The 13,040-nt window shown below is 40.5% G+C and overlaps 1 protein-coding gene across 4 annotated transcripts in view; it reads right to left on the bottom strand.

Annotated features, from left to right (window-relative positions):
- The window catches only part of LOC131152226 (protein KAKU4), a 75,426-nt gene that overhangs the window by 17,548 nt on the left and 44,838 nt on the right, over positions 1 to 13,040 (bottom strand). The gene's annotated exons all lie outside the window — the stretch shown is intronic.

The following is a 13,040-nucleotide window of genomic DNA, read 5'->3' as shown; positions in this document are numbered from 1 at the left end:
TCACCCAAACTTTTAAAATACATCCAACATGCAGATGCAGCTTCATCAGGAATTCTCAGCGAAGACCTTCTTCCTGAATCAAAAACTTCCCAAGAAATATTATAATTTTCCAATACTGCATTTGGAAAAACCCATTTGGAAATCTACAGTTATTACTATGGGTACTCTGATTTAGCTGAGCAGAACTGATGAAGTTGGTCCGGCACCCAATTATACATGATTCATAGCATAGGTGGCACATGCTTTAATCAGATATGAGAAAGCCATGATATGAGGTTGTTATCTTCTCCAACCCAATCACTTATGAATTGATCATTCCATGGCAAGTCTAACTTGCTAAAATAATGATCAAAAGCAAGCAACAGCAATGAAGATAAGGGTCAAAAAGGATCAAATTCTGGGTTCTGGATTGTGTGATTATGATGCAATATGTCTGGTTGTGGTTCAAGGTTTGATTCTAGGCTAGGTTGAAGGAATTCAGATTATTGCATGCAAAATTAATAGTACAATTTTCAGTTCTAAGGAAAAATGAGTGATCAACAAACAACGGTGCCAGAGGAGCATCCATCAGACGAACATCAGTGCCCATCACTGAAAACACTTAAATTGGATAATTTAGAAGTCCCCACTTAGAATTATGTAAAATTATGCACCGCTGCATACAAAGCTTTTTATTTTTTCTGTAGTCAGCATAACATATATATTCTGCATGTCAATTCTGTATGGCATTTGGACAATGCAATCAATAAAAAAAGAAATCATCCTTCAATTAATACATCCGTTTTCCCTTCTCAACAAGGCATACTGTAATAAGTAAATAAATAAATAAATCAGTGGAGAGAGAGAGAGAGAGAGAGAGAGAAGAAATTGGTTGTTATTGATGAAATTTGTTAAAAAATATTTGGGCCCTTTCTAGCTCCATTCTCAAAAAAAAATTAAAGTTATGAATGATTGATAGGTTCAATTTGATGGTTGTCCAACAAATATAGAACTGTTCCACAATAGAGTCACTAAGATCAAGTACATTATTGCCCACAGATGACCCAAAACTTCAAGGAAGTGTATTCAGTCTTCCTAACCAACAATATATATCCTCACATCAGAATAAATGTAGTTCTTTTTTGGGCTTCTACGAGTTGAAAACCATCATAGAAGCTCAATATTCTCAATTAATTACAAGAAATATTTGAAACCACAATATAACTTTAGTTGTTCATTCTTCTCCCAAATCATCACTTGAGAATTGTAAGTTGTAACTGTTGACTCCTTGAGTTTCTTTTAACACTGCAGCCTAAAAATCTTAATCTTTCATACAGCTCCAATGGAAAATTTCATTAAAAGAACTTAGTTTCATAAAAAGGGAGAAGACAGGCTCAACAATAACAATTTAATTAAATTCTCTTAGTTTCATAAAAAGGGAGAAGACAGGCTCAACAGTAACAATTTAATTAAATTCTTTATAGCTTAAAATTTTAAAAATAAAGGATAAATAAAAATGAAAATTTTATTTTATGGAAAAAGAGAAGAAATTTCATTGATAGATTACGAATATACAGAAAGGAGAAAAAGACATCTCCCAACAGAAAATCTAGGACAAACCAGAATAAAAAATACAAAAAAACAGCAACAGGAAAAAAAAGGAAACAAACAAAAACCACAACTCCCAAAATGAAGCCATTAGATTTCGCCAATCTCACTGAACATCCAGATTACAGCACTACAATGCCATGTAGTGATTTTTTTCCCAAACCAGCAAACAATTGAACTTCTTCCCCAAAAAGATACGTGCAGTGCCCATAACCAACACACCACAATGATGACATATAATGAATCTCTTCCCAAACCAGAAAACAATGCAACTTCTTCCTTGAAAAACTACGTGCATCACGTCTCAACCATACCCCAACAACACTGCAAAAAACCACATGTCCATAACACTGCCATGTCCTTCTCCTTCCAAAACCCACAAAGAAGCCAAAATATCTTCCACCAATTCTGGACAAACCAAGATTTCTCCCAAAACACCAAATAACTTACCCCACTCTCCAAGAAAAATCACAATGCAGAAAGAGATGAGATGCTGTCTCTGAATTATTATAGAAAAGCACACAAACATTTGGTGGAAGTGCCTTCAATGGTCGCCAAAACTGCAACAAGTTTTGTTATTGATTCAATAAGCACAACCAACCAAATAAAACCTTAATTTTTTAGGGTAATTAGGCCTTTCAAAATAAAGGAATAAAGAGAAAAAGAATAATTAGAATGAGTCAAGAACTCACAAAAAAAAAAAAAAAAAGGATTAACAAGAACATATCCCCAAATGATCGAAGGACCAAGAATAAGAATCCAATCCCAAAGAAAGGATGACAATTACTCAACAAAAGCAACAAAGAGGAACGCTCAACCAACTTACAATCATTAAGAGGTCACCTAAAATGAAAATCCCAAAAAGCTCAAAATAAAAATAACGCTATTCTGGTTTGTGCTCAAACAAGAGATAAGGAAAACAGGTGAATAAAACAATATTCACCAACCAAAGATCTTTCTGCAAACGAATCTGAGAACCTCTACCAACACAAATTTAGTGTGGGGAAAGAACAAGGGATAAATCTGAGAAGATCTACACAAACTCTTCGAAGAACATCTAAAACTAAAATTGGTATACCATCAATTCTCAATCCAACCCAAACTTAATTCTAAATTCTAATGACTATGCCAAAGGGAAAAATCCTCTAGGGGAAAAAGCCAAAGCCATTTAGCTATGAAAATAGTGTTCTTAGACACCAACTTACCAAGACTGAACCCACCCTCCAATTTTTACCTGCACACCACATCCCAACTCACCAAATGATCTCTATGACCCTCAACTTTATACCACAAGAAATCTCTCATAATTTTCTTATGCACACTAGCAATCCCCACAAGAATCTTAAAAGTTGACAAGTAATACAACGAGATACAAGACAGACAATCCAGAATAAGAGTGGTTACATAACAGAGAAAAGGGCCCCCTTCCAACCATCTAGACACTTAGCCACCTTTACATTACCAAATTCCAAAAATTTACAGATCTGGGATCTCCTCCCAAAGGGAACCCTAAGCATGTCAAAGGCTAGCCACCAAACCACACCCCGCTTGAAAGGACCACTCCCTAGCACGCCTGAGAGGCACATTGATGGCAGCTCGACCACTTTTTCCCATGTTAATCTTAAGCGCAGACACCCTCTCAAAAACATTGAGAATACCCAAGATACTCCTAAAAGGACTATAATCATCTAAAAGGAAAATGGTATCAACAGGACTAAAGTTGAAAGACCAACCCCCACAAGGCTAATATCTTACACACACTAGAAACTAGACTAATAGGTATGAAATCTTCTATCTTGATAGATCTACTCTTCTTAGGAACCAAAGTAATGAATGTGGAGTTAGTACTAAAAGGATGTCCCCGGGCCACAAGGCCCCCCACTATGTGAGCATAAAAGGGAAGGTCATCATAGTATATGTAGTCTTACTCCTATTACGTAGAGAAGTTGTTTCTTTGGACTTAAACCTGTGACCAACCGGTCACAAAGGAGCAACCTTACTGTTGATCCAAGACCCACTCTCCAATAGAATTCAATAAACACTTTAAGCAAAGCTTTTATAGAAAGATTTCTTGATCTGGCACACTAATCGTAACTCCCCCAGAGCAACAAGCTTAGGTGTTTGCTCCATATAGACCTCCTAAAGATCACCATGTAGGAAGGCATTCTTTGTATCTAGCTAATGCAACGAACAACGACATGTGATGGCTAAGGAGATAAACAAATGAACTGGGCAAGTTTAAAAATCGAGTAGAATGTGTCAAGAGCAATCCAAACCTTACACTTGAGTGTAACCCTAGCAACAAGATAGGCCTTCAAACAAGCCACAAAACCATTAGGATCGACTTTCACAGTATACACTCAAAGACAGCCAACTAGAAACCTATCAGGAGGACAAGCAACCATCTCCCAAGTACATCATATAATCTAACGCACGCATATCTTCAACCATTCAGTCCTCCACCTAGAATGGGGTAGAGCTTCAAAAATCTATTTTAGAAGAGCGACAAATGATAGAGCACTCATAAAACAATAACACGAGGGTGACAAGAAAACACAACAAATAAAATTAGACACTAGATGTTGGATTCACATACATTTGCCTTTTCAAACAGCAATCTTGAGAAATCCAGAGAGGGAAATAAAGGCATAGTAGTAGTAGTAGTTGGAGGAGGCTCTTTACCTTCAATTGTTGTGTGTAAACTTACAAATTGATATGATCCAAGCGCGAGAAGGACTCAAGTTGGATGAAGATGCTCAAGGACTAGGCAAAGATAATAGGCAAGGAAATGGAAGGCTAGGCAAAGGAAGGGCCTCATCAAAGTCAACATAACTCAAGAAAAAATAGTACGATGTAGACTTAATGAAGGTGACATGACAAAGAATTAATTTTAAGTAGGGCTATAACATTGACATCCCTTTTTGTCACGGGCTAAGCTTGTTCAGGGCATTATGCTTGCCTATGACCGCTTATCTCGTGTGTTTGGGATGGGTTTCCATCATGTAAATACTAGTGTAGGGTCATTTTCTATTATTTCTTTCATTGTAAGCCAAATAAGGCAGTATGACTCCTCGGTCACTTTGATGTTTCCTAGTGCTAGAGTGAGAATGGCCTAGAAAGCTCTTTAGGGGAGGGTGAGTGTTCATCAATCATTGTAAAACTCACTAGCAATTGTCAACGTGCTTAGCCTACTTGCCTCCCTCGCTAAGTACAACATGTCAACGGAGGATTTGTTAATGAATTACGTTTGCTTCAATATTTACTGCTTGGTTGCCACGGCTTTCATGAATTGATTATTATTTCCGCTGCTATCTGATTGAATGTTAATGAAAGTGTTCCGTGGATGAATGTTGGTAAACAAAAGGCTGGCTAGTTAAGCAAGAGTGCTTTAGCTAGCGCCGCACGGCCCTTCACAACAGTGTGAAAAAGGCGGACCGTGACATTTGGTATCAGAGCCCAAGTCGGTGACACTTGGTGAGAGCCCAAGGTTGAGTTGCTACGTGAATTCGATTGCCTTCGTTGTTGGGTTTGGAAAGCTTTGGTAAGTGACCATGGCACCAAACAATGCTGAGAGGATCAGCGTGCTGGAAGCACAGGTTGAAGAGTCAACCAACACTATGGCCGCGGAGGTGGCCCAGATGAGAGAACTTGTTGATGAAGTGAGGGGATCACAAAAACATCAAGCAGGTTTGATAGGCGACATGTCAGAGGACTTTCGCCACACTGTGGAAACTTTGCAAGCCCGGATGGCAGATCTGGATGCAAAGGTAAATGTGATGGTTCTTGCTATGGGGAACTCCAACACTCCGGGAGTTAGCAAAACCAAGGTGCCAGAACCCAGGACGTATGGGGGTGCCCGAGATGCCAAGGAGTTAGAGAACTTCTTGTTTGATGTGGAGCAGTACTTTCGCGTTGTGAGGATGGCCTCAGAACAGGCAAAGGTGGATACTGCGACCATGTACTTGGTTGGTGATGCCAAACTGTGGTGGCGTACCAAGTACAGAGAAATTGAAAATGGAAGCTGTGTGATTGATAGTTGGGCAGACTTGAGGAGAGAGCTCAAGGCCCAATTCTTTCCTGAGAACGTTGAGTATAATGCAAGGAGAAAACTGAGAGATCTCAAGCATACGGGTTCAATCAGTGACTATGTGAAACAATTTTCTGCTTTAATGTTGGATATTCGGGATATGTCGGAGAAGGACAAGTTGTTCTATTTTCTAGAGGGGATGAAACCGTGGGCAAGAACTGAACTTCATAGACAAAGGGTTCAAGACTTGTCAACTGCACAAGCGGCTGCAGAACGCTTGACAGACTACGCTGGTGATGAGACCACTTCGTCCAAACGGTTTGGCGGAGAGGGAAACGGTGGAAAGTCTTTCAAGAATGGCAAACCCAAGAGTGGGGGAGCCGACCCTAATTCATCAACCTCACAGGAAGCTTCGTCGTCTCGAGGGTTCAACACACCCAATGGAAAGGGGAAGAGTAAAATTGAGTGTTTCTTGTGTCGAGGTCCTCATAGAGTTTTTGAGTGCCCTCACAAAGCATCACTTAATGCCTTACAGGCTTCCATTGTAGAACAAGCAGTGGAAGACGATGGGGAAGAGGATGAAGCCCCGAGGGTGGGTTCAGTGCGGTTGGTGAACGCATTGGAAAAGCAGGCAAAAACACCGAAAGTTACACGAGCAAAAGGGTTAATGTTTGTGGACTTGAGGATAAATGGGAAGAGTCCTCGCGCTATGGTGGATACGGGAGCTACTCATAATTTTGTTTCACAGTTGGAAGCAGGAAGACTCAACTTATCCTTAGAGAAGGATACAGGACGCGTGAAAGCAGTTAACTCTGTAGCCCAGCCTACTCTGGGAGTAGCCAAGCAAGTGGTGATAAAGCTTGGACAGTGGGAAGGTCATGCGAATTTCACAGTGGTGCCATTGGATGACTATCCAGTCATTCTAGGAACGGAGTTCCTAATGGGGACGAGGGCAGTGCTGATGCCTTCGACTGGTTCCCTGTGTCTGATGGGAGATCACTCGTGCATGGTGCAAGTCGTTGCAACGAAAGGAGACGAAGGGAAGTCCCTTTCAGCCATACAACTCAATGAAGGATTGGGTCAGGGTGAGCAGACACGTCTAGCCATGGTGGTGGTAGACAAAGAAGTAGGCCAAGAGGTGGAGCCTACGACCATCCAAGCGGTGTTGGATGAGGATAAAGAGGTGTTGCCGGATAAGCTGCCTCACAATTTGCCTTCACGACGGACTGTGGAGCAAGAGATCAAGTTGTTATCAGGAGTGAAACCACCTGCTAAAAGGCCATGTTGGATTGTGCCTAGAGAGATAGTAGAGTTGGGGAAACAGCTTGATGAAGTGGAAGCGGGATGTGTTCGCCCTTCCAAAACACCGTTGGGAGCATCGGTGTCGTTTCAAAGGAAACATGAAGAGCATCTACGGAAGGTGTTCGACAGGCTGAAGGGAAACAGTCTGAATTTGAAGAAGGAGAATTTCTCTTTCGCTCGGCGGAGCAACAAATTCCTTGGTCAAGTCGTTGAACAAGGTCGTATCCGGAGGGATATGGAGAAGGTAAGGATGGTTCAAGAACGGAAGATTCCCACAACAGTGAAGGAGTTGCGTTCCTTTCTTGGCCTTACTAGTTTCTACAGGAAGTTCGTTAAGGGGTATTCGCGGAGAATGACTCCAATGACAGGACTACTGGGGAGGTATTATTGGCCGCACACGCGGGATGATGTGGTTAATTATACCAAAACTTGTCTCACTTGCCAACAAGACAAAGGGGAGCGGAAGAAGTATGGTACTTTCATGGCCGCACCAAAGTACTGTTCGGCAGAGGGGACGACACAATTGTTCCTTGTGACTATTGTGAAACTTTGGGGTGTTCCCCAAGTTATTATTTGTGACCAAGATTTAATGTTCACTGACAACTTCTTAACAAGATTTTTCAGGATATTCAGGTCACACCTTGACATCTCTTCGAGTTATCATCGACAGACAGACGAACAGATGAAGAGATTCAGAGAGCTACTAGATGAGTACTTGCGCCATTGTGTCAATGACAACCGGAAGAATGGCGTGCAACTACTTGATGTGGCTCCATTCTGTAGCAACGCCCAAAGGCGCTCAACAACCAAAAAGAGCCCTTTTGAGCTTGCTATAGACCAGCTGCCGCTGTTACCTCACACAGTGGGCGAGCCGTACAGACGAAAGAGTCCTAAGGCGTACATCTTCACCAGTGAAGGGAGACAGAATGCAGACTTTGCCCAAGCCTATCTAGAGAATGCTTCTAAGCAGATGAAGAAATGGGCAGATTAAGAGAGAAAACCGCAATTTCATGTCAATTGCCTCAAGCCATTCAACGCCAACACCAACGACCTGAGCAGAAGTCAGTCAAACAGCGTAGAGTTGAAGGCAGTGCAACCTGACAGACATGATGTTGAAGAGATCCTTGCAGGCAGAAAGTTCATATCCTCAAGGAAGAAGCGGCAGAAGTTCTTAGTGGAGTGGAAATGCCTTAATGACAAAGAAATCAGCTGGATTTCTGCGGAAGATATTCAACTGTTCGTGGATAAATTTGAAGTGTACCTACCGCCAAAAGTCTACGAGGACGTCGACCGCATAAGTGGGGGAGAATGTCACGGGCTAAGCTTGTTCAGGGCATTATGCTTGCCTATGACCGCTTATCTCGTGTGTTTGGGATGGGTTTCCATCATGTAAATACTAGTGTAGGGTCATTTTCTAGTATTTCTTTCATTGTAAGCCAAATAAGGCAGTATGACTCATCGGTCACTTTGATGTTTCCTAGTGCTAGAGTGAGAATGGCCTAGAAAGCTCTTTAGGGGAGGGTGAGTGTTCATCAATCATTGTAAAACTCACTAGCAATTGTCAACGTGCTTAGCCTACTTGCCTCCCTCGCTAAGTACAACATGTCAACGGAGGATTTGTTAATGAATTACGTTTGCTTCAATATTTACTGCTTGGTTGCCACGGCTTTCATGAATTGATTATTATTTCCGCTGCTATCTGATTGAATGTTAATGAAAGTGTTCCGTGGATGAATGTTGGTAAACAAAAGGCTGGCTAGTTAAGCAAGAGTGCTTTAGCTAGCGCCGCACGGCCCTTCACAACGGTGTGAAAAAGGCGGACCGTGACACTTTTGAATGCAAAATAGCCTAAAAAAAATACATTTGACGGCACGAGGATCCAACTTATTCATTCATGTGCTTAACCAATGGACAAAGGACACATGACCAAATATACAAGGAAGAAGTGAGAAACAAAGCCATTGGAAAGATAACTGAATATGGGATCTTACCACGAAGGATAGAGGATGGCATTTTATTGGTGAAAGAGCAAGCAATGAGCACAACTCCACTCCAAAGGGCTTTGGGGATATTCATTTGATACAACAGACTACAAGTGACTTCGAGAATGTGTGTGTTTTTCTGCTCTGGAACTCCATTTTGTTGTGGAGTGAAGGCACAAGATGATTGATGGATCATATCAAAGATACTCATATAGGTAGTGAATTGGGTACTTAAGTACTCCTTAGCAATATCACAACAAAATATCTTAATTGGCAAATCAAACTTAGTCCTTATTTGAGAAAAAAAGACACAAAAGATATTAATCTTTCACTAAATCCAACCAAGTCATCCTAAAGTAGTCATTGACAAATGTAACAAAGTATCAAAACCCTAACTTTGACATGACACGACTAGGACTCCAAACATCAGAATAGACTAACATGAAAGGATTGACCGTCTGTTTATTAACGTGGGAAGCAAAGGGAACACAATGATGCTTTCCTAATTGACAAGACTTGCACATAAATTAGACATAGAACTCAAAGCAAGAACTAGCTCTTTTAACTTGTCCAATGAAGGATGAGCAACACAACATTGGGTTTGAAGTGGTGTAGTAGCAGCACTACAGGCAATAGGAGGAGAGAATGACTTAAAGTAGTAAATTCCACTAGCCTCACATCATGTCCAAGTCTTTTTCCTTGTCTACAGATTTTGAATAACAAAAGAATCAAGAAGGAAGGTTTTTACACAACAATAAAGTAACTTGATAATCTTATTAACATACATAAGATTGAAAGGGAATTTAGGAATGTACACAACAGAAAAAAGATAGGTGGAGAAGGTAGGATTTATAGTTCCTATCCCATTAACTGTAGCAGTGGACCCATTAGTAAGGGTAACTCTTGACAAATTTTTAGAATATAGAAGGGCAAGAAAGAATTTGGTTACACCTATCATTCTGGTTAATAGGAAGAAGGAAGATAACCCAAGGACTAGAGGGGGAGATGCAAGATGACTTGAAAACTACAGGAGTACCTTTCTAAGCAAAAGAAACAATGTGATGAGATGCTTGTTAGGATGCTTGATAAAGAAGGAACCATGAATACTCACCCTTTGAAACAGTTATAGACAGTGTCCACCAAAGCTAGTGGCCAATGAGGAAAACATACTTTCCGAATTTGGGGAATCCATCCCAACACGAACAACCTTGGTATGGCAGAAAATTAAATGTACACAGCAAACAAGATACTTCTAGGATTCATGGACCCCGTTCCAACAACCACCTTCGACAACTGGAGCAAACCACAAACACATGATGAACAAGATAAACTGAACAAACCACAAACACATCAACTATCACTGTTTTGGGCCCCAATGAACTCAATAAACATTGACAAGCATTTTCAGACAGTACCAAAAAGAAGCTTCACATGCCGATGTGTGGGGTCGGTGAGTGAGGGTGCGTGGGAGCAGCTCCAGTGATAGGATTTACGTGTTGTGTAGATCAACAATGTCAGTGGATGGCTATGGTGTTGATTTGGAAAAATTTAAAGGGGTTTTTGTGGGCCTTAATTAGCAGAGTCGTCCAGGAAATTTCTAGGAACTGCTGGCTGTTGTTCAGGCAAATGGTGATGCTGGCAATGCTCCTACAATGATAGACTTGCAGCAGATTTAGGGTTTTAGGCTCTGGTTCAATGATACTCTGGCAATTAGGGTTTAGGTCTCAGATTCTGAAGAATTCTGATACATTGCTGAAGAATTCAGTAAAATGGAAGACCTAATCACAATGATAAGTCTCTCCCTCTATTTATAATTTTTATTTTTGATAACAAAAGAAAATTATATTAATGGGAAAAAAATTACAAGAGGTAGAATGAGAAATCTCCCAAAGAAAATCTGGAACAAACCAAAAAAAAAAAAACAAAAACCCACAGAAAAAGGATTAACTCAACAAGCCAGCACATTCCTCCAATCTCTTTGAATCTCCTGGAAACTATTTCCTCCGAAAAAACCAAAGCCAACACTCCACAGTGACGTTAAGAACTGGATCTTATCCCAGCCCAACTCCCAAATTAATTTTTCCCGGAGATGCATTCCCTTCCATCCATAACCCCAATAAAATTGCAAATACACCAAACCTCTATAAGGCTGCCCTGTCCTTCCTTCTACCAAAACCTGCAGAAGAAATGGCTAAATCTTCCACTGATACAGGGCATATCCAACTCTCCCCAACAATACCAAACAACTTCTTTCAAATCCTCCAAAAAAAATCAGAGTGTAAAGGAAATGAGAAGCTGTCTCATGGTCCTCAAAAGGGAGCACACAAACATCAGGAGAAAGAGCCTTCAAAGGTCTTCTAATTTGCAACAAGTTATTAGTATTTATTTTATTAAGCACAACAAACCAAGTAAAAGCCTTAATTTTTTAGGGAGCCTTGGCCTTCCAAATTGTAGGAAAGAGCAGAAATGAAGAATTATAATGGATCGATAATTCAAAAAAATATTTGCAAGAATACACTCCCGAATGATCCAATAACCAAGTTTGAATATCTCTCCCCAACAAAAGATTACCTCTGTTCAACAAGGATAACAAAGAAGACAGCTCCTCAATCTCCCTCCCTCTCATTAAGAGGTCTCCTAAAATGAAGATTCTAGGAAATCAAAGGACTACTCAAATCCCCAACAAAAGAATATGTGGCTCTATTTTGCTTAACAATTAAAAGAAAGAGACAAGGGAAAGAAGTGGATAAAGCTTCATTACCTAGGCAACAGTCTTTCTAGAAGCAGATACGTGACCCACTCCGACCACAAGATTAGTGTTAGGGTCAAAGGAAGGATAAATCTAAGAAATGGATCTCCACAGACTCCTCAAAGAACATCATAGATTACTATTCGTATCCCACCCATTCTCATCCTACCCAAACTTGCTTCTTATTATTTATGCCAAAGGGAAGATTCTTCAAAAGGGAAGTGCCACAACCATTTGGCTAAAAGTGTGGGGTTTTTAGACACCAATTTACCCAAACCCAACCCACCCTCCTTTTCTGCTTAAAAACCTCATTCCATCTGACTAAGTGAGCTTTATGGTCCCCCACGTCAACCCACATAAAGTCTCTCCTGATTTTCTCCATTTCACTAGCAATCAGTGTCTGAATCTTAAAATCAAAGAGAAAATAAAGTGGAATACTTAAAAGACGAGCCTGAATCACAGTAATTCTACTCCCTAAAGAGAAAAAAGCCCCTTTCCACCCATCTAACCTCTTTGTCACCCTCTCCACCACTAGATCCTAAAACTCTGCTGCTCTAGGATTCCCCCCCCCCCCCCCCCAAAGGAAACCCAAGAAAAGTCAAAGGCCAATCTAGAATGCCACACTCCACTTCAATGGCCCGATCCCTAACTCGCTCGTCGAGTACATTTAGCGCTACTAATCCACTCTTCCCCATACTAATTTTGAGACCAGACCCCTCCTCAAGGATTTGGAGAATACACAAAATACTTCTAAAGGACTGTTATCATCAGGGAAGAAAATGGTATCATCAGCAAACTGAAGATGGGAAATCACCACATCCTCTCTCCTTACTATTAAAGCCTCTAACTAGTCCCCTCTCCACAGCCCTATCCACCATCCTGCTCAACACATCCGCTATAGAACAAATAGAAAAACGGATAGAGGATTACCCTTACCAAGCACACGTCAATGACCATATTACCCTTACTAACACACACTTACTAACACAGCAGTACCACTAAACAACTACAGTAACTAGTAACAGTAGGTTTGTGACTTTGTTCATAATTTTCATTGATTCGCTCAAGTCTCATGCTTCAAAGTTTAAATTTTCACGATTTACAGCTTTGGCTTTTTTTTTGCACCAATTGAATAGGGAAAATGAAAAAAACAAAAAATCAACTGTAAAAAGTAAAAAACAAATAAAATGATGAAAAGTGCAAAGAATAGATAAAAATAGGGTAAGGTGCGAATCCATCAAAGTATATTCAACCTGTTGAGGTAACTGGAGTTTAACAAAACCCACTGGGTTTGACTGGTTTGATCAGGTTGTATGCATTTCCAGTTTGATATAACCCAGCCTGGTTTTAGGCCCAGGTTACCGGGGTTTTGATCCAACAGCCCAGGCCTAGT

The sequence above is a fragment of the Malania oleifera genome, chromosome 3 (genome assembly GCF_029873635.1).
Source record: "Malania oleifera isolate guangnan ecotype guangnan chromosome 3, ASM2987363v1, whole genome shotgun sequence".
Taxonomy (NCBI): domain Eukaryota; kingdom Viridiplantae; phylum Streptophyta; class Magnoliopsida; order Santalales; family Ximeniaceae; genus Malania; species Malania oleifera.
Note: the sequence above shows the minus strand (reverse complement) of the source record. Positions and strands in the feature narration are given on the sequence as shown.